This window comes from Ceratotherium simum, chromosome 14 (genome assembly GCF_057802395.1).
Source record: "Ceratotherium simum simum isolate JZ-2026a chromosome 14, ASM5780239v1, whole genome shotgun sequence".
In the NCBI taxonomy this organism is placed as follows: Eukaryota; Metazoa; Chordata; class Mammalia; order Perissodactyla; family Rhinocerotidae; genus Ceratotherium; species Ceratotherium simum.
In genome coordinates this window covers 6,552,346-6,574,439 of record NC_141913.1, presented here as the reverse complement: position 1 = coordinate 6,574,439, position 22,094 = coordinate 6,552,346, and the positions used below count along the sequence as shown (strand labels likewise).

General features: G+C 41.2%; 1 protein-coding gene across 1 annotated transcript in view; it reads left to right on the top strand.

Annotated features, from left to right (window-relative positions):
* Positions 1-250: 250 nt before the first annotated feature.
* Positions 251-22,094, top strand: part of LDLRAD4 (low density lipoprotein receptor class A domain containing 4) — a 392,230-nt gene continuing 370,386 nt past the window's right edge. Inside the window, exons 1-2 of the mRNA XM_087438921.1 lie at positions 251-2,210; positions 3,870-3,909. The gene's annotated coding sequence lies outside the window, so the exon portion shown is untranslated. The remainder of the gene's footprint in view (positions 2,211-3,869; positions 3,910-22,094) is intronic.

Below are 22,094 nucleotides of genomic sequence, written 5' to 3'. Positions count from 1 at the left end.
CCTCTCATGTGTCACATACTCTGCAAAGTCTTGGGGGTGCCAGGGTGATGATGATGTGGTTCTTGCCCACAGGAGCTCATAGTCAAGTAGGAGAAATGAATTTTCACTTATGGATGGATGAGGCAGGTAGGGAATGCTGTTCTGATGCACCAGTTATGTATGCATAAAATATATGTATTTTATATATTCCTGTATTTAATTAATTACTAAATTAAATTTATTTTATATTACTGTATAACAAATTATTATACATTTAGTAGCTTAAACCAATCCCCATATATTATCTCACAGTTTCCATGGGTCAGGACTCTGGGCATGGCTTAGCTGGTTCTCTGCTCAGGATCTCAGAAGGCTGCAGTCAAGGTGTTGGCCTGGCTGTGTTCTCATCTGGAGGTGTGAGTGGGGAAGAATCCGCTTCTAAGCTCATTCAGGTTGTTGGCAGAATTCATTTCTTGTAGCTGTAGGGCTGATGTAGCTGTAGGGCTGATGTCCCTGTTTCCTTGCTGGCTGTCACTTGGCAGCCAGCTCTCAGCTCCTAGAGGACCCTGCAGTTCCTTGCCATGTGGCTCCCTCATAGGCCCTGTTATCAAATGGCAGCTCACTTCTTAAAAGCCAGAAAGGAAGTCTCTCCATCTCTAGTCTGCTGAGATGGAGTCTTATATAGCATACCTTATATAGCATTTGATTAAGGGAGTGACATCCTGTTACTCGAATCATATTCTGTTGGCTAGAAGCAAGTCACAGGTTCTGCCTGCTCTCAGGAGGAGGGGATTATACAAAGATGTGACCCTTTGAGAGTCATTTTAGAATTCTGCCCATGACAGTGCATTTCTGGTTATTCCACTGGCTTCTGTTCCCAATAAATCTGAGCATTTGAGTCCTAGGAAGACCGATGAGAGCAGTCCCAGTTAAGAAATAAAAACAATCATCTGGAAAACGGGAAGTAGATGGTTTTCTTCTCTCAGTAGGTAGAAAATAGGAGAAAAAAGTAGTGTTTGTAGGTTCACAATATTGATAGGAAGGAGTTACATAAAAACAGTGGTGTGTTTGGGGTGGACCTCCACAGGAATCTCACAGGATCCTCTGGCTAGACACAGTCATTTTTTATCCGGATGTCTTAGCATTGGCTGATCTCTCTGGCGTGACATATGGCAGGAACATGCTTTGAGGGACAAGTCTCCTGGAGAGTACACTGCAGCACACAAGCTAGACAGATGGTGGCTTATTCAACCTTGGATAGGAGTGTAATCCTACACGTTGGCAGGCTGGGTGCTGAGAGGTGCTTGTGGTATCTGAGGCAGAGCTGACTGAGTTTACCTGAAACTACTTTGTAAGGCACGAGGCGGTCACCTGATGTGACCTGGAATGGTGTGATGCACACAGAGTATACTCATCAAGCTGGGATGAGGATGCTGGTGACAGATTGTGTGAACTGGAACTGGACAAAGTCTGGAGCATCAAATGGGAGGACATTCTACCAGCAGGCTGGAGGGCAGGTGTAAAGGCAGCATTGCAGACACAATCATGGATGTCATCACGCTAGCGAGGTCTTCACTAAGCAGGGGTCAGTATTCCTCTCACAAAATTAGACATTTATTTCATGGGAGGAAAAAGGTGCCACTGGGCCTGCCTTCTTTTACAGTTAAGGATTAGGTGGATCCATGTGGTGGCAAGATAATTTGGATTGTTAAGAAAGAAAACGGTCTTTTCACAACCATACTTAAGATGTCTGTGATTAAAAAAAACCCCAAATCCAATAAGGACATTGTCCATTATTTGTTTGTGGCCTCTCATTGAAGAAAAGGCCCAGGTGTTTGGAGGAACAAGTGTGTATCCTTTGATTAGAAGATGAGAACTCGGTGCTTCTGTGGCTGCTAGAGAGCTGATATGGGGATTTTGTCCTGAGTTCAGTCATATCCCTTACCCCAGATTTTTTGCTGTAATCCTCTCTTCCTTCTCTTTATTATTTGGTGCTTGTCTTTGTATTCTTATTTTATTCATTTTGGCATTTGTGCCTTTTATTGTGACAGTCCTCAAATAGTTTTTGGAACTTGGGGAAGGGGATAGTGCAGTAAGAGAAACCAAGAAATGGTTCACTGAAATTATTTTTTTCTTTTAGCAGTTTAAGCTTTACATTTTTAACATCAAACTGCTGTCTCTTGATTGGACCATTTTCAAGAACTGACATCAGTTTTCATACAGCTTAAAAGGTGGGTAGACTTCAGACTCTTCTCTTTGATAATGTTTGTGAAGCAGAGCTTGTCGCAGCACTAACCATTCTGAGATGGTGTTCCTCCCAAGAAGGTCTTACCAACTTCTAGATGCAAAAACTCTTACTAATTTAGCTTTTTGTGAAAGGAGGAAAGTTGTGTGATATCAGATTAAATGTGACTTTTCTTTTTTGTTTTATACACGAGTCAATTCACAGTGGGCTGTAAATGTATATAAAATACATATTTCTGGATTTAATAAAATACCTGAAGAAAAATAATCTTACTATTCAACTTGTGTTTATTGCTGAGCCTGAGGATTTAATGCCCAGATACTTAAAAACATTTAAGATCAGTGAGAAATGAGATTTTTTTATTTCTCATTCTAAATTCTTTTTCTTGTTTTTCTACTTCATAAAATGGGGATAATAATCAGATTGCCATGAGAAATAAATGAGCTGCTCTGCTTAATACAGCACCTGGCATATAGCACACACTAAATAGATATCAGTTTCTTTCTGTCTCTCAGCTGTTGTGGCATCAAGTGGGCAAGTTTTTGTTGCTCTGTATTGGTAGCACACGTGGTCTGTACTGTGAAGTGGCGGTTGACCTCCTAGTTTACTCCATTTGTTTTTACATTTGTGTCCCTGTGTGTTTCTTTTTGGAGGCTGAGGTGTAAGTGGCTGGGCCTTGGGACATCTGAAAGTAGAAGCTTAGATGACACCTATGTGTTTTGGTCATCTCTGGACATCTTCAGATGCAAAGCCCTATTTGGAGCCAACCCCAGTGGGGGAGAGTCAGTGAAGGTGCTGGGAGGGTGCCAGGAGCACCCTCCCCTGCTTCAGCTGGCCCACCACCAGCTTTTCACTTTATGCGTGCCTCTTCACCTCTCTGTGCCTCTATTTTGTTAGCTCCTGTGATTCCTGTCCTGCCTAATTGCCAGGCTGTGAGGAACATCAAATGAAGAAATATATGCGAGTCTTCAGGAAAGTAAGAAAGTCTATAGAAAACATAAGGTTCAGCTTTTTCCTAAATTTTTAATTTGCTAGGTATGACTCATTGTTTATGCTAAATTCCTTACTAGAGTGTAAGCTTTATAAGGGCAAGAATCTCCCTCCCCCCCCCCTTATTTTTTCCTCCAGCGCCTAAAACAGTGCCTGGTAAATGGGAGGAGTTCAATAAAATTTTTGTCAAATGAAGTGAATTGATGAATATCCCCGTGGGAGGCTCTCTCAGAGCATATCCAAGCCTTTTTATTTATGCTTGTTGTTGGAAATAGATGAGGCAGTTGGAGAATCAGGAGAGATTTAATGCGCTTCCTCACTGAGGCATACAGACTCTTGAATTTAAATGGACTTTTCACAGTTTGGAACTTTCCTAAAATTGTAGGTGCTAAGAAGCATGCAGTACATAACAAACCACACACCCATAGTCAGTGTTGGGTGCAATTCCTCTGTATTGCTGAGTGTGTGCAGTTCATATGTGTTTCTTTCTTAAGTGGATCTCACTATCAGATATCTAAAAACTTGGAGCCTGTGCGATAGGCTCTCACAGGGTGGGTGATAAGCTTTCACAGGGAGCACTCAGGTTGTGTGCTTCATGGATGTTCGGTGACTGATGAAATACTTCTCATTCATGTGATTCTTTATTACCTGGCAGGACAGCATGATGTTTGAGAATCCCCTATCTTCCTGACTTGGTGAGTATTGATGAGTTGCCTTATTTTTTTTCTATAATTTGGCACACCCACCACCAGCTTAATGTGGCAGGCGGCAACTCATCTCTACCGGGGCTGAAGAGAGTGTGGGCACAGTTTAGTTTCTCTTTCATCATCTCAGGTTCAGCCCTCTTTGATTTTTCCCACCAACAACTAAAACTGTCTTCAAGTAGAATTTTACCGGGTATCTGAACACACCACTGGACCCTAAGGACTGTGCAGCTTGATTTACAAAATTTTGGCAAAAATAGAAATAATTCTTGCAAGTTACATTAGTACCTGATTTTCCTCCATGTATGGGGTTACCTCATTCTGTCAGCTATTTTAAGCAACTTTCAAAATTGGTAATGGAAAAATTTTTCCTGACTACGTTATTGTATGTGGATTTTAAATTAAATACAAAGCTACGTTGCTCCTTCTGAACATCAGAGCAGTTAAAGAACAGATCCCTGTCTGCTTTGTGCATCTCGGGTCCTTGTCAGGCACATGCTTGGATTCTGAGGTAAGAACTTTCGCACCTCTAAAATAGGTTCTTACAGCTGACTGTCCTGGAATTTATATTTGCTCTGTTACTTGTAAAATTCTGTCCCTTGAAGCTCACAGCTGGACTGTGAGACATTCGTAAGTGTTGATAAGATGGACAGGTGGCATTACCACTCTGCTCCGTCTGCTTGGCTGGGAATGCCCAAGGAGGTCTGGATTTTTGCATTGACTGCAGAATGTGCCTCTTAACTGTACAGTGGATTTTCTTGAACTTGGTTTTAAAATGGGGTTGGGTCCCCGTTTCCAGGTTGTTATTAAGTGTATTTTTAAATTTTAACCTCTTCGATAAATCTGAAGACAGATCTCTCTTTGTCATATCACATTTGTAAGGTGTAGTCAGAAACATGGCCTTTGGTTCAAATTCTGTCCTTGCCACTTTTATTCACATTGTTACTCTGGCAAGTCCTACCCTTCTCTGAGTCTTAGGTTTTCTCATCTTTAAATGGGATAATATTTATCTTGTGGAATTATTGTGAAGATGCCTAATTCAGCATTTGCTGCACAGTAGGAGCTCAGTAAAATGTCAGTTATTGTTTTCCATCCAAATGCTGTCTCTTACCCAAGGACCATGTGCTGGCATGATCAGAGGAAGAGAGAGAGCAGAGGCGCAGATCTCTCTGTCCTCTTTCAGGATGAAGGAGGTTTGTTGAGGAATTTCGTGAGGCATCTTGTTAGAGCCAGGTGTGGTGGAATGCTGGTGCTGGTGACTCGATTGAGCACAAAGCTGCTGGAATGTAGGTGAAGAAAACATTAATTCGAGCTTTTTTTCACCATTTTCTGTCTTCTTCGTGAGAGAATGAAACCTCCCACTTAAATCTGGTTGGCTCTCTTCGTAGATGAGAAAGGTTTCAGATGGGGAAAATCCCACCTCCCTTTTGGTTTCCTTCAAGGTCCTTAAGGGATCTGAAGTGGATGGTGAGGACCAGGGAGCTGTGTGAAAGTGTTCCAGTGTGAGACCTGTGGTCCCAGTGGGGAGATGCTCCAGTAGTTAAAAAATAACCTTGGATACAGGTGATGCATCCTTTACCTGAACTTCCTGTCTTTGTGTTAAATTTAAACTTTTAAGGTAAATCAAGGAGGATCAGTAGTGCTGGGAGAACCATCACCTTTGAGTGTAGGTCCCTGCTGTCTACACTGGTAAATAAAATAATGCTTATTTTCTCCAGATGTGTCTTTGACACTGTACCATAAAATAGATTAAACCGTGAAAATGTGATCGAACAAAAACATTTGGAGCTGTGGTGTAAATGACCATATTGTGCTGGGGTTTCCCTAACTTGAAGGAGGATTTAAACTCTGTCTTAGAGTTAGGCTAGGATCAATCAGGGGCTGCACTAGGGCTTCCCATCTGTGTGAGAAGCTGGGCAGTGGTGGGTTGGTGCCTTTTTGGCCTTCCGGGTTGTCATCAGGGGAATGATGCCAAGGTTCCCAGTGGGAGGGGTCCTGGGACAAATCCTGGGTAGACTACTTCTGGGGTCCCCCTTGGCTTCTGGAAGAGTTTCTGGGTTCTCTACGCCTCATTCAGATCCTCCCATCTCCTCTCTCTCCTCTTCCTTCCTCCCTCCCTTCTGCCTGCTCCATGGCAATGCAGACTGAGGGGACTCAGATCTGAGCTCCATCTCACTGCTTTCCCCTCATTCTTCAACTTTAAGGTTAAGAGTAGCACTGAGAAAAAAATGAAACTCAGCAAAGACATCAAGGATGCTGTGTGCAAATTTTGAATTAGGAAAAGCCAGCAGCACAGAGAAGGAAGGCTAGCAGGCGGGAACACCACTTTAGAGGCTGGGAAGAGAAACTTGTTACCTCTGTCATTTCTGTCTGTGGCCTGGGAACTGGGGAATTTTCTCTGCCCGTTTGTTGGATTCTGTCTTATTATTAGACTATATTATTTTCTCATTAAGTAGACATTCAGAGTTTTATCAGAAAAACACATTTACATTTCACTTTAAAATCAAACATGCTAGCAGCTTCATTAGTCAATGCCTAGCACAGTAGTGTCAAACTGCTAAAAAGCCAGCAAATTTTCCACCTAAAAATTTTGTGGGGGAGGTAAAGGTGGGGGGCGTGGGGAAGAGTATAAAAATAAACCTTCCAGAGATTCTGGGTTGCTTGGTGGCGTGTGTATTTTTCCGTGGTGCAGGAGGTTAGAAATAGCATTGCTTTTTATGGGATTCTCAGCAGCAGCTCAAAAATTTGGCTTCATGGGCTTGGTTTCTCTTTGTGGATGAGGCAGCTTCTGCAGCTTGTGGGGTGGGGGGCAGTGCCCGGCAGCAGACTCTGGCACTGTCTCTGTCTGTCTTTCTGCCTCCCTGCCCCCCACTTGGTGTCACCCGGATGAACAGCACTCAAGTGTAAAATGGCTTACCAAGGTCAGGTTCTTGTGATGACTGCCTGTGGCAACTGATGCCAGTCGTAACAGACTGAGTCGCAGCGGTCCCCACAAAGTCACATTGGTACATGTGTGAGGGCCGTCACTGGGAGCAGGAATCATAATCTGGGAGGGGGCTGTTCTTCAGGGCTGCTGTGTGTCAGACTGGCTGAACCTCTTGAGCCTATATGAGATGACCTCCCCTTAGAGTCTTGATATCAGCAAGGTGGATGGGCTACCCCTTCAAAATGAGTCCTCATGGATTCTTGAAATTTGTTACAGTTACATAGTTCTTACAAATGGAGGTAGGTTGCCTGAGTGTTTCTCAAATTCAATGCAGAAAGGAAATGGAAGGAGGCAGCCACTGGACAAGTTTTTAACCCCCAGGGGACCTAGGAAACATGTGAATTCCTTGAAATTGTGCCTGTTCCTGCAGAGAAAGTGAGGGCTTTGATGGGATTCTCAGTAAGATTTTGACCTCTAAAAAGGTTAAGAGCATTTGCAGTAGTAGAGAATGAGATGTGAAGTTCATTTAACTTGGAAAAGTCATTTTGGAAGTATAATGAGCGTGGGCAGAGGGAGATGTCGACAGGATTGGGGATTGTCGACAGGATTTGAAGAGGACAGGCAGAGGGAGAAGAGAAATCCAGTTATAAATTGTGTAACCTAACAACACAAAAAGGGACCGTTGGAGGTTTCCACTGGCGTCTTTCTTTGTAGGCTTTCTTCTTGAACTTCATATAATACTTGTTTTTGTGTTTGGGGATGATTCCTGCTGAAGGCTGCTTGGTGATGCTTGGTTAACTTTGCAAGGTCAGTGCTTGGGAGAGGTGCCTGTTGCTCACAGGGTGTCTGGGGTCTGTATGGATTCAGCCTGACATTTAATAAACAGTTTCCTCCTTCCTTTCCTGGGATCTACTTTGCCATGGTTCTTCACGTTTTTCAGCGCCTAGGGATTACGGTAGGGAAGTCAGGGGACACGGTTGTCCAGAGGACAGTAGAGGAAACCTTAGGCAACGAGTGCTTCATCTCAGCTTTCACAACATGCCCTGGGCTTTGGGGCTGTTCAGTGGTGTACTGATTCAGTGCCTTCACTCTGACCGGGCCAGTCGTCTTTGGGAGACAAGATTGCTGAATAAGTGTACAGGTAATTTACACATACAGAGCATTACAGCTGCCAAATGATCATGTAGGAGAGAGTGCCTAGAACAGATCAGGAATGATGCTCACACTGCCTGGGCTGCATATCCTACTTAGGAACAGAATTTTTTCTATTGAGTCCACAGATGTAGCTAGCGGAGCAGGGAAGCCATGGTGTTGCTGGGCTTGTCAGTTATGGCGGCCACTTCTCTGTCTTCCAGAGTGGAATGTAAGGCAGCACTTTGGAGATGGGGCAGTAGGGCAGGGAGGACTCTTCCTAAACACTCTGCAACCTGAGTCTACATTTACTTTGTTAAAGTTCCACAGCTGTTACTAAAGTTCCAGAGCTGTTACCTGTTATGCAGTTTCTGTTCTGTTCTAATATTTTACCTGTGCCGTTACATTCCCATAATAGTGATGCTTTTGGCATTATTTCCAGACTTGGGTTGAGCTGCATTTACCCTGTACAGTGACTGGGCAAGAGTTCTACTTCCTGTGGTGTTGGTGTTGGTGTGGCAACTGCCGCACGTCCCATCACTTCACTCCTCATCTCTCTGTACCCCCATTGATTTCATAAAACTAAGAAAATGTGCTGAGATTCTTGAATCATGTAAGAAAAAGTTGTTTCACAGGTCCAGGTGGGTTTGTGAAATGTTTTATAGTGCTTTACAAGATATAAGGGTGCTTTCGAGTCATCATTAGAAGCACTTATTACCACTTAGTTTTGTGATATTTAAGTCAGTTACCTATTTTTTGATCTTTAATTGGTTCTTAAATGTTATGCTCTTCTTTTTTTTAAGAATTGTGGTAAAATACATATAACATGGAGAATTTGGAACCCTTTTGCACTCCTGGTGGGAATGAAAAAATGGTACAGTTGCTCTGGAAAACAGTATGTTTTAACCATTTTTAAAAAAAGTGTACAGTTCAGTGGCATTAAGTGCATTCACGCTGTCGTGTGACCACCATCATTATCCATCCCCAGATTATCTTGAAAAACTCAAACTCTATACCCTTTAAACACTAACTCCTCATTCCCACCAGCCCCAGCCCCTGGCAATCACTGTTCTCCTTTCTGTCTCTGTGATCTTGACTACTCTAGATACCTCATATAAGTGGCATCTTACTGTATTTGTGTTTCTGTGACTGGCTTATTTCACTTAGCACAAGGTCTTCAAGGTTCATCCATGTTGTAGCATGTGTCAGAATTTTCTTCCTTTTTAAGGCTGAATTATATTCCGTTGTATGGATATACTACATTTTGTTTATCTGTTCATCTGTCGAGTGGACACTTGGCTTGCTTCCATCTCTTGGCTATTGTGAATAATGCTGCTATGAACATGGGTGTCCAAATATATTTCTTCAGGTCTCTGCTTTCAGTTCTTTTGGGTAGCCTCATTTTTTTTTAAACTCCCAAAACTTATTTTTTTAAAGCACACTCTCAGTTAGACACCATTAGGAATCCAAAAGAATAGTATATTGAACTGTGGAGGTGGTCTACTTGAAACTGCAAGATTTATAAATATGAACTAATTAAAGGAAAGTAAAAGACGGAATAGAACTGAGAGCTATACTTTATTGTAGAGATAATAAATATCATTAGAGGCCAGGAAGCCTCTAGTACATGTTTCTGAGTGAGGCATTATTCTTTAGACAAGACTCCTGGTAGGGCCAAATAACCAACTTCCAGGAACAACCCACTTTGCCTTCAGGTTGCTGTTGTGTTGTCGGGGCTGCTGATAGGGGCGACTGTCAGAAAATGTGAAGAAATGGAAAAATGGGAAAATTTCTGGTCAAAGTCTTGTTTTTCCTGAAAATTGGAAAAATTTTAAGTTGTGATCTTTTAAGGATAATAATACACTATTTATGACAAGAATTCTGCAAGGTTTTTACTGGAATGATTTCTAACAATCATATGCAGTAGGAAGGTTTCATGTTAAGTTTACAGTGTCAAATCGTTCCACTGCCTTCTGTGTGGAATGGTAGCTTGTGAGGGTAGGTTCACCCTTAGGAGCCAACCTGCTATGCCTCCATTTTTTTTAGTGCATGAAATGCCACATAAAATCAAGAAATAAAACAAGTATGTGAGAGGACACAGAAGCTCGCCTCAATCTGGGCAGACCTTGGCTTTCAAAAGTACATGAAGATGCTTATAAGTCACCAAGACAAAGAAGCAGTTGTTAGAAGAGGAGGAATGGGAAAGAAGGATCACGACCAGCTATTTGTGATAAAATTTATCTTTAACACACACATTTAGAGCTCCCGCTATGTGCTGGGCGCTCTGTACAGTACTTGGGCACAAAAGGGAATGGGAAATGGTGGGCCCTGCCTTACAGAGGGACTCATGATCTGATGGAGAAGACCCACAAGTATGTCCTTGCTCATAGTCCACAGTGCCGTGCTCAGCGTGTTGTGCTGAGGGGTCCCAATGCAGAGATATCTGTATATACCTGTCTAGGAAGGTTTGTGGATACACTCACAGAGGTGGTGACGTTTGAAGTGGATCTTAAAGCATGAACTGTAGTTTTCCAGGTGGACAGATGTAAGGAGAGAGCATTCTAAGCACAGGGAAAGGCTCACACAAATGCATGGATGTGAGAAAACTAACAGTGAATTAGGGGAATAGCAAGTGTGGCAGGGGTGTAGGGTGCTTGAGAAGGAACGTGAGAGAGAGAGAGAAGATTGGAAAACAGAGTTAGGGCCAGACCATAATGTAATTGAATGGTGTGCGTAGATTGTTCTGTGCTGTAAGGAGTACCATTTTGGGCTTTTCAGGGATGATGATGTCATTAGATATGTGTTTAGGGAAGTCGAGTCTGGTGGCCATGGGTAGGAGTGAATAGAAGGGAGAGACAGAAGCTGAGAAGACCAGCTTTCTGAAAGAATAGTGAGGAGGCTCTTACAGGGCAGAGGTGAAAAGGCCTGAACTAGGCAGCAGTGACAGAGAAGAGGGCCTGGAGCAGAGAGGCCCTGGGTGTGCCCATTGAGTGTATGTGGATTCCAAAATGACTTTTGGGTTTCAGTCTTGGGTAAATGAGAAGGTGGTATGAGCAGAGGCAGGCAGCCTGGGAGGTGGAACTCACTCAGGGTGAGAATCATTGACTCACACACCTTTAGGACATCTGTGGGGAGATGGCTTGAGATCAGTTAGACATCAGTCTGAGGCTGCGAGAGGTTGTGACTACAAGATGGAGATTTGAGGGTCGTCAGCATATAGCAAGATCATCCTAAAGATGTAGAACAGATAAGAGAGCAGGTCTTCTGACGAGGGCCTGAAGGTCGCAAATATATAACTTTCTTTGTCTCATTATAATGATGATGATCTATTCTGTTGGAAGGTTTTTGTCTGTCTCTCACGAGTTGTCAAAAAACAGTTGTTAAGCTTTAAAATTTAGTACTGTGTATCCTTTTAACTCATAAGTACATCCTCAGAGATTTTCCCCTTGGTATACCTATTATCCAAAGTATTCCTGTCTATACCTGGATGCCTTAGACCTGTTGCAACTCACACTCCCTCTTGTATATATCATCTAAAAAAATTACCCAAAATAGTGCATACTATAGTCAGCCTTCAATTTGGGTGATTTTAGCCAGTGAGCTCCTGGTTTCAAAATCCCCTGAGCTAATATCTTGTCTTCTTCCTATAACTACTCAGAAGTACTTTTAAGAATTTAACCTCATTTGTCAGTCATACCTCAATGAAGCTGGAAAAAAATCACTCCATCTCTAAATGCAATTGGAAAGATTTCGCTGTTGATGTTCTGCCATTAGAAATTGGGAACACTGAAAAGCTGTGGAATCAATCTTCTTTCACAAATGCATTTTAATGAATATTACTTTATTAATACATGACCAAAGGTAAGGATAAAATGGGTTTTGTGTTCTATATCTCCTGTGTTGAATCTGATATAGAGATGTGAGAAATGAGCCCTTGCTTCACTTTGGAAGGTGGGTGAGGGGGTAGGGACATCCTTTGGATAAATAATCTTCTCTTGGCCTGTGCATACTCATTACAGTCTTGTCTCATGCCCTGGCTGTGATGACTTAACTTTGTTGAGCGGGCTCATACATTTTCTCTACTATCTGTTCTCATATTATGGAGCGGGGCGACCAAATTCTTATTACCGTTACTATTCTGATTTCATGTGGAACTTAGTATGGGTGAATGGAGAAACACTTATTATGAGGAGTGGACTTAGTCTAAGTTAAAATCAGGTGATTGAATGTTTATTTCAGAGAAAGTGCTAGTAATTAATATAAACTTCCTGCAATTGAGAATAATTAATACAAGATCAGTTAAAAAGAAACACTGATGACATTGGTTCAATGCAGAGAAAATGTTAAAAACCTTATATCAAAGGAGGCAAAGAGATTAAGGCAAAATGTACCTGTATTGCTAGTTTTAGTTTAATCGTTTGAGTTTTTAGAGGTTTTAGAAAATCTAATATAGACCTAGAAGCCATCAGATAAATGACCAGGTACTATTATCATTATCTCCAAAATAATTATTCCATGAAGAAGATGGAATGGGAACAATTATCAATTTATATTCCTCTCACATCTTGAACTGAAGACTTACTTCTGTAGCAATTCTAATTGTGTTCTGTGGGGCTTTTTTAATTGATAAAACATAGCAGTTTTATAATTCCTTAACTAAATGTAAGTAGAATATAACCCAGAATAAAATGGGCAAATGGCCCAACCTCAATTTCAGATAACTAAAGTGAAATGATCTCTTTTTAGCCACCGTCCATCATGTTAGCCCAAATTACACCAATAGAGTCTATTCCATATCTATTTAAAGGATAAGAGTTTATTGAAATTGAAAGATTTTCTTTGACCTTCCACATTAGAATTCTTTACACTAAAACTATCTCAAGTTTACAGCAAAGGAAAATTTAATTGATGACAGGATCAGATATACAACTTTGGCTATTTCACACTAAAATGTTGGTGACATAATACAATTTCAATAATCTTAAAAAAAAAAAAAGGATCCGTAAAGGAATTAGCACAATACTGTATTGTGACTATGAACGACAAATGCTTCAGAAACTATTGCTACAAGGTGTATCAAGGGCTATACTAATCCTACCAACTTTGATGATAGACCATACCTTCTGCACTTTGATGACACTAAGTAAGACCTATTGATACAACTATCCTAGTTAGAAGCATTTAAAACACCACCTAGAAAAAAATAAACAAGTATGGTGCTTTGGCAGAAGAACTAAAACACTATGGAAACAAAGTAGCATCCAAGCCTTTGGACATTTTGGCAGTTGGGGGCTTTTAGAAATAGCAGTTGGACTTGATAAGGAACTCAGGCTCTGTTCTGCTTTGCGACAATTCAGAATGCTCCACTGCTTGGTATTTTCCACATTACTATAAGGGTCCCAATGCCAGACCTGTTTAGTAGTTGTTTTAAATGTGCTCTGAGCTTGTATTATATTATTCTGAGTTCTAAAAATAAAATAATTCTGTTCCAGAGTGCATAATGGTTTACTCCTTAGGGACTTAAATCACATCATATTTGTTTTCTTATTTGTCCCTATTGTATAGATGGAAAAACTGAGGGAATGAGAGATTACATGAGGCATATAATAGTATTTGTGATGACTTTTACAGTGTTAGAAAGGATTAATAGAGTATTGTAGATTGCAGCACATTGAACTGTTCAAGGATTCATAAATGTGTCAATATAAGTAAGATTTAGTACTACTAGTTGGCTGATTAGTTGTCTGATCACTTAAGTTTAAACGGAGTGTCATCTGTCTTTAATTTACAGTTGGATAAAAAACATTGACTCCATTTTTTGGGAACTTGAGTTTTTAGTGGAGAAAGCGTAAATAAGACTGTGATTAAGAATTGCTAATTGTCCACTCTAATACTTTGCAAAGTAAAATACAGGTAAATCATTGGTAAAATCATCTGGGGTCCATCTGTCCGTGTCTTAGAGAGCTCTGCTCACCTGCAGACCCAGCTGTGTGCAGTCCTGAGCCATGGGGATTGCCGTGGAGAGACAGAATTATGGAGAGAACAGCTGGATTACAGACCACCAGTTGTAAACTCTTTGTTAAAGTTGGGTACTTGAACCTAGAAGGGTGAAGAATCATGCTCAAGAATAGGCTTCCTCCTACCAATAGAAGAACCACACTCTGTCTCAGCCTTTCGTATGAACATTGGGGGATCACATGAGAAGTGTAGCAGGCTCTGGGGGAACCACTGGGACATTCTGTATGTTCAGTTTAGGACAGCAAGACTGATTCCCGGCCCTGTGTGTATACCTTTCCCACGGCCAGTTGTAGAGTTTTTATGAATTGATAGATGTGGTGGGCTCAGGAACTGGGTGGAGCTATATCCCTGGGGAAGATCTTCAATCTTTCCAACTGAATGTGGCTGGAGGAGAAAGCAGGGCCCCAACAGTTGATGGGCCTCCTCTTTGTTGATGGGGGCATCCATTCCTACCACTGATTATTATCAGACTGGATGACTTTGTTTCCCTGTGATTCTCAGGCACCTCAGTGCCATGATCCTTGAAGAGAAAGAGGAACTGGGGATTCCTTCCTGTCCATGGTTTTCCGTAGAAAAGCGACCCAATACTTTTGTAACTTGACTGGGCCAGGAGGTGTCCATATTAAACATTTCTAGGTGTGTCTTTGAGGGTGTTTCCATCTGAGAGTAGCATTTGAGTTGGTGGACTCAGTAAAGTAGATTGCTCTCCCCAGTGTGGATGGATATCATCCAATCTGTTGAAGGCCTACATAGAACAAAAGGTGGAGGAAGGATGAATTTGCCTATTTTGCTTCCTGCTGGCCTGCTTTGGTTGTGACATTGGTCTCCTCCTGCCCTTGGACTGGGATTTACGTCATTGGCTCCCCTGGTTCTCAGGCATTTGGACTCAGACTGAAATTACGCTACTGGCTTTCCTGGGTCTCCAGCTTGCAGATAGTCATGGGACTTCTTGGCCTCCGTAATTGGGTGAGCCAGTTCCTCATAATAAATCAGTCTCTTTCTTTCTCTCTCTCTCTCTCTCTGTGTGTGTGTGTATGTATCCTATCGGTTCTGTTTCTCTGGAGAACCCTAACTAACATAGTCAGTTTAAGAATTTGTAGCAGCAGCCTTTTCATTAATCTGATTTTGTTTATATTCTCCTACTATCTCAACATGTACCTCCGTGCATATCTAACTTATTCTGGATAAAATAATCCTGAAGCCATTAGAACACTATCCAGTTTTTTATTGGCCAGAGGAATTGATAGCTATTAAGGATTCCATTTATTTGCTTTCTTCAGTTTTCTCTTTTTTAAAATTTATTCTCCAGACAGATATTCTTAAAAAAAAAAAAAAAGATTTGGGTTTGTTTTAGGTATCTTTTTTTTTTTTTTTGGTGAAGAAGATTAGCCATGAGCTAACATCTGTGCCCATCTTCCTCAATTTTATACATGGGATGCCTGCCACAGCATGGCTTGATAAGCAGTGTGTAGGTCCGAGCTTGGGATCTGAACCTGTGAACCCCGGGCTGAAGCAGAGGACGCGGACTTAACCGCTACTGATCCAGCCCCATTAGGTATCTTTTTATGCCTTATTCCTATACTAGTATGTGCATATTTTCTTTTTTGATAAGCAAAATCAGGGTATCTTGAAAGAGTTTTGTTGTCCACCATCAGATGTGTGACTTACTCCTTATTTGTGGACAGCAGCAAAACACTTAGTGAGATATAAAACTAATTAGAAGTCAAGCATTGGATATATTCTTAGAAGTTAGAGTATACCAGAAAAATGAAAAAGTCTTTTATTCCTAAATTCAAACCATAGCTGATTTCTACCAAACCTTTGCCTCTAAGGTAGGCCTATAAAATGTAAGAGGGTACAGTCTACATAAGGCCATCATTGCTAGTACTAGTGAGCAAATCTGGAGACCAGGCTCTGTACCATGGCTTTTGAGACAATGCCCACACAGGGGCCAGATCCTGATCTGTTGTGATACACAGGGATTTTAATTTCCTGAGGCTAACTAAACTCTGAAGTATTTTCTCAGTTTATAGGCAATAAAAACCTAAGTGAAACTAAAATGGACTATCAAGACTGGATGGAGTTTGGGCCTCTGAGTCACAGTAAAATAGCCCCTCAAGAGAGTATGTCTGAATAGTGGCATATATACCCACTGCTCCCCGCCCCCCCCTTCCCTCAGCCGATCTGTGTTTGCTTACGTCTTTATACCTCTCCGACTGAGGCTCAATCTGTTGTGCTCCAGAAAACAAAACGATAAATGATATAATCAGCAGCAAAGCCCTCTCTGCCACCAAGAGGGGCACCTGAAGGCAAAATCAGTTGTTAGTTTTTTCATTCATTTTATACGTTCGCTCATTTATTTATTCAATAAATAATTATTGAGTACTTGTGATTGCAACTATTTAGTCCTGGCACAAGCCTTTTACTAACTGAATTGTATAGTTGCAGAAGCTGAGGCTCAGACAGCTGCAATAGTTTGCTCATGGTTACAGAGCTTATAAATGGAGCTACAAGGACCCGACTCAGGTCCCTGGGTCCCTCGTGCACCTTTCACCTCATCACAGGCTCAACCTTCTTTCTTCCACAGCAAACTCTGTGGACTGGCCTGGTCTGAATCACAGCTGATTTACTCCAAACCTTAGCATCTAAGATCTTAAGATTCTCAGGAAATGAGAGTTACATTCAATATAAATGTGATTTATTTTTAAGAACTCCTGAATTTTAACAAAGCAATGTTTCTGAGGAATGAAAATGTGCCATCTCCTGACCAATGTAATTTTCTTTTGCATTTGTAAGGTTATAATTCTTTTTTTTTGAAAATTGTGCTTTTTATGCTTGAGATTCGGTCTTCCAAGCAGAAGCCACAGCATAGGGAGTTTCCCTTTTACCAGGGAAATATTACCCCCAAATCTGATGGGCTAGCCGATTAGGTTACTTTTTGAGCCAGTCAGATGAAATTTTGGAAAATGTCCCAGTAAAACAAAATTTTCCCTTCTAGGCTATCAAAAGAAGTGCTAGATGTTGGGGTTAGTCAGTCCTAATGTATTTGTTGTGTGCCGTCCAAGGGCTCAGCAGGTGACAAGGAAGTGGTGTGGGATTGAGAAATTTCCTGGTCTCAAAGAGCTATTTGGCTGCTATTTGGCTACTATTTGGATGGTGGAGTGGATGGAGATAGTAATAAAGCATTTCTGAAGGCCTAATGTTTTTCTTGGTTCATTGTCTTAGATGTTTCAAAAGCATGTGGCAAACAACAACAATGTCGGGTGTACCTTGATGTGAACATAGATTATCTGTGGATTGGCTGCTGACGTTATTCCTGGGTTCTGTGCATTTTTGTGATTCTGTGACCCATACTGTATTTCTACTGCTTTGTCCAGCTAATTCAAATGATTGTGGCTTGAAATGACTATAGGTCAGGGAAATTTGAGTTATAAAATCTTTTTAGCATCTAGAACTATTCTAGACATTCTCCAGTCTTTAGGCTTTGGGATACTCTTTACAATATCAAATGAAATGAATCATCTCCGGTACATTTTGAGAAAGAAAGGATACTCTTGGGGTAAGTTTTCTCATGCCCAGTTCTCCTCCAAAATTTAAAATGGAAATGTTGAAAACCTTTAAAAATCATGCCTCCAGGTGAAGAAATGGAAGCATTAGAGACTTACATGGTTGATTGAGTATCATGAAACACGGAAAGTGGAGATTTTTTGGTTTCTGCTTTCTCCACCTAATTTAGTTCTCCACCTGATTTAGCAGCACATTGTTTTCTGGTTATTACGCGGAGGATTTATTTTGCGATAAATGAGGCAGCAATAAACTGCCTTCAACTTTGTGGGAGATCAACAGTCTTGATACAGGTTTTTTCATTTGCTACCCCTTTACTTCTTTCTTGGTAATTCTGGGGTGCAAAGGGCACTGGAGAGCAATCTGGGATCTTTCCAGTCCAGGGCACACTTGGGAATGGATTCTGGGATCAATTCTGGATGTTAGTGAGGATGCTCCTGAGACAGATGTGCTTTGGTTCTGGGGCTTGGACACCCCATCAAAGGAATACTGTGAACCTTCTCTGTTGACTTCTTAACTTTTAAGACGGACACGTGGCGAAAACATAAACCTGAAATCACTGGTTTAGGTCTTGGCAAAGTTAGAAATTTTTTGACAATCTTTGAAGCATTGGATCATGGGTTGGCATTCCTTGTAATTCAGTTTTACATTCCTTCTATGGCCACTGTAGAATTAAATCAGTTTTCTGTTTTTAGAAAACTGATCCTTTTGTGGACATATTAATTTAGTAGAGTGGGTAGAGGGAGAGGAGACATTATTTCTAGGTTACTGCTGGGAAACTTTTGCCATATAGTCAAACTATAGCTGATCTCATGTGTTATTGTATGTGTGTGTGTGTTTTCTGTAAGTTAGTAGTAGTTTGACTGTGATTATTTTATGGCTTCTGTTTCCCCTCTACCATCCCTGAACAGATACTGAAATTATTTAGTTAAATTTAGATCCTTGAGGAGAAGACCTACTCATGTGGAAGTTATGCAAATATATGCAAATCATATACAAATAAGTTGGCTCCACTGGACTGGAATATTGTATTATACCAGCCCTTCGTTGCCATCATAGAAGAAATATGGAAGTACAGTTATCTTATGGTTCATTTTTGGATTAAATCAAATTTAGAATACTTTTTCTTTTAAAAAGTCTGACTGCCTCACTAAGTAAGAAGTCTTGGATGAATGTCACCCTCCTTCTTCATTTTTTTCATAGTGCATGTGAATTTTCAGGTGTTGGTATTACCTCATTAGTCATTGTCACCTCTGCTGATCACCCTTTGAAGCTACTTTAAAATTTTACCTTTAGACTCTTTTTTAATATTGCATTTTACCTTGCTTTAATTCCCAGAAAATCCTATGTTAATGGCACTGTCTGAAGCTAGGCCTACCTATCTTCTTTAGGGATCTTGTAGGAGTCAGGCTCACAGTCTTGTTTGGGCCGGAGGAGTCCTTTAGAAAAAGTTCAGTGGTAGCTCTTTCTTAATTCATGCTAAATTATTTCTGAAGTTGGAATGACAGATTTGTGCTAGAGGGTCTCGTTTTTATCTCTGGCTATTTAATTCTATAAAGTAAGCTGAGAAATGTACATGTTAAATGCTAGTTTCTGCATGATAAAAGGGCTGATGATGGTCAAGGTGACTGTCGCTTTGAGCCTGTAGGCTGGGAGCACATCAGAAGGACCTGACCAGAAATGGCTTAAATAAAAGGTAATTATGATAAATGGTCTCTTCTTAAAAAGAGATTTTCACTCTATCTGAATACACAGCAAGAGATTTTTGTCATCAAAAAGATGAGGTCTGTGGTAGTTTACAGCTGCTATATTAACAGGAGAGCAAATTATATCTCTTTATTTAGAACTGAAAGGGACCAAAGCCATCAAATATATTCAAAAACCTCAGCTACAAGTGAGGAAATAGAAGTCAGAGAAATTAAGTGACTTGCCAAAGGTCAGACCCTTAGTAAGTGATGGAGTGAACCTTGAAGTGAGAGCTCTTCACTGCAGCCTATGCCCCTTTTAGACCTCATCCTACACCAGAGGATGTGGATGAAGGATGTTTTAAGGCCAGCTGAAAATGATAGTTTTAGTGGTCTCTGGGAAAGTTCTGGTTGCACACTTTTTACATCGTAGTTGATGTTAGAACAGCCTGCCTGTTTGTTTGAGTGCCAGCCCATTGTGTAGAATAGTAAAAATTATTTATCTTTTTAGTTTGGTCTCATATGGAATAGCTGAGAGATTGTTAGTTGAAGAGCTGAGAAATTGTCAGTATGTACTCTCAATGGATATAAAAGTGAATTCCATCAGATTTTTTCATTAGCCATTAGAAAATGCTCAGGAACAAAGAGCACTTTGGTCACTAGCTGGTCAGATTTTAGGGAGGTGCATAAATATTTCGTAGTAGTCAGTCACAGTGAAAATGAAGCATTTGATTTGTAGGTAATCTCTTCTTGCCCTGAAAGAAATGAGTTGTGGAATCTTTGTTTGCAACTGAGGAATTAAACGAACAGCTTTTCTAGGAGAAGTTGCTTCAACAAAAGTATCAACGTAGTGAGGCCCCCTATCGCATCTGGACTTTGTAGAAACTTGAGATATTTACTGTGTTGCTTGAAATTTTACCTCATACAAAGGCTTGCCCTCGAAATACCAACACGTGTAACCTCGCATAATGTGCCTAGCATCCTGGAAAGCTGTAATGGATCTCATGACTAGGGAAACTTGAAAGTTGATTCTTCTGTAGGGTTCCTTTTGTAGAGTTATTCCCCTATCAGGCCGTACATGTAGAGATCACACTGTGCCGGAGTCTGAACCATGGAAAACCAGTGGTTCCTATGTTTGGAAGCCCTGGTGTGGGCACAGGGCTTCGTCACCATCTCCCTGCAAGTCAGCCTGTAGTTGTGATGTCACCCAGGACTGCTAGTAACATTTAAACATAGCCTTACATATCCAGGTGGCTTGTATGTAAGCTTAAACTTGTAGAAGAAATAGAATAAATTTTAAAGGATCGACTGGCACCTTGAAATGTTTAGCATTGTATACTTAGTGAGTTATGATAGTGGTCTGGTCCAAGTGGGAAGAGTATCTTTATGTTGTTGTTTCAGGTAATAGATGGAAAGTCTTGTCTCAGCAATTTCAGGCTCTGGCCCAGAAGTGACCAGGATCAATCACATGCCCCCCTCTAACTGTGAGTGGCCAGGGGTCTTCGCCTTCCATGTGCCCGTCAGTGAATGGCACTGATGACTGACAGGCCCCATTTTGTTTTTTTAAGAAATTATAATAGAACTAATGAGAAGTACTCTTTCACTGATATACATGCAATTTTGATTTATAAACAACACTTTATTATTTAATTTAAAACATTTTAAAATAATAAAAGCAAGAAAATTTAGAAACAAAGGGCAAAAGTGTCCCATGGTTTCATTATTTTCATATAACGTCTATTTTCCTTTCTGTGCATTTCTTTTCAGTCTTAATATTTAAAAAAATTTTTAAATATGTGCTTTCTGCAAGGTCACAATCACATACACGAGGCTATGTGAAAAGTTCATGATCTTTGGAGACAGACAGACCTGGGTTTGATTTTTGGACCTACCATTTACTAGTTATGTGACCGTGGGTGAGTTCCTTCACTTCTCTGGATTTCAGTTTCTTCATCTGTAAAATACGATAATACCTTAAACTCACATAGGATTCTTGTCAAGTTGAGGGAGATATTGTCCAAGAAGTGCCTGGTCTTTCATGGTGCACTAGTCACTGCTTGATGTTCTCTCCTGGGCATTTCTTTTTCATTTTTCTGCATGGTCTGAAAGGAAATTACCACCCTCTTTGATAAGAGAAGTCCCCAGTCCCCCATGGCTGGCCGTGGGAGAATGTTCATAGGAGGGGATATTGGGACTGAGTGACTCTGGGGCCCTGAGGGTCTCTACAACTTGGAGGGGCCTTTGCTTTGCCTACCTGCGGGTGGAAGGGAAAGGGGCTGGGTGGCGCTGTCTCTTTGGTGGTTTCCGGCCCAGTAGAGGCCACATAACCCTTTCTCTAGTGTCCTGTAGAACGCTGAGACAATTCAGCCCTTTTTACTGGAGCTCCCTGGTAAACATGGGGACCAGATTGAAGGGAAGTACCTGTTCCACTTATCGAAACATTGAAACATCGGTTTCCTGAACTCCAGAGCCACGATATTGGTGCCTGAATTTCAAGTCTAATGTAGAGTCTCTGACAGGCCTATCTGTTGTATCTAAGACGATAGCCCTTTCTTTGATTGTTCAGAAGAGAAGGTATATGGAGTGGGGCCAGGAGTTGGATTAAAGCTGGAAGTAGAGTGGGACCTGTCCTATTTGTAGGTGTTGACCAGGAGGGCTCTTTGGAGCAGGCATGCAGTGGGCCACACAGGGGCACCTTCGTGTGAGTGGCCTGGCGTAGGGGAGCCAGGTGACTGTGGAGGGGCAACCTCTCTGCCACGTTCAGGGGCAGGACTCTGGTCCCCGGGTGAGATATTGCAAAAGTGAGGGGTTGGTTAGCTTTTAAAGACAGCAGAGATCCCTGGCATTTATCA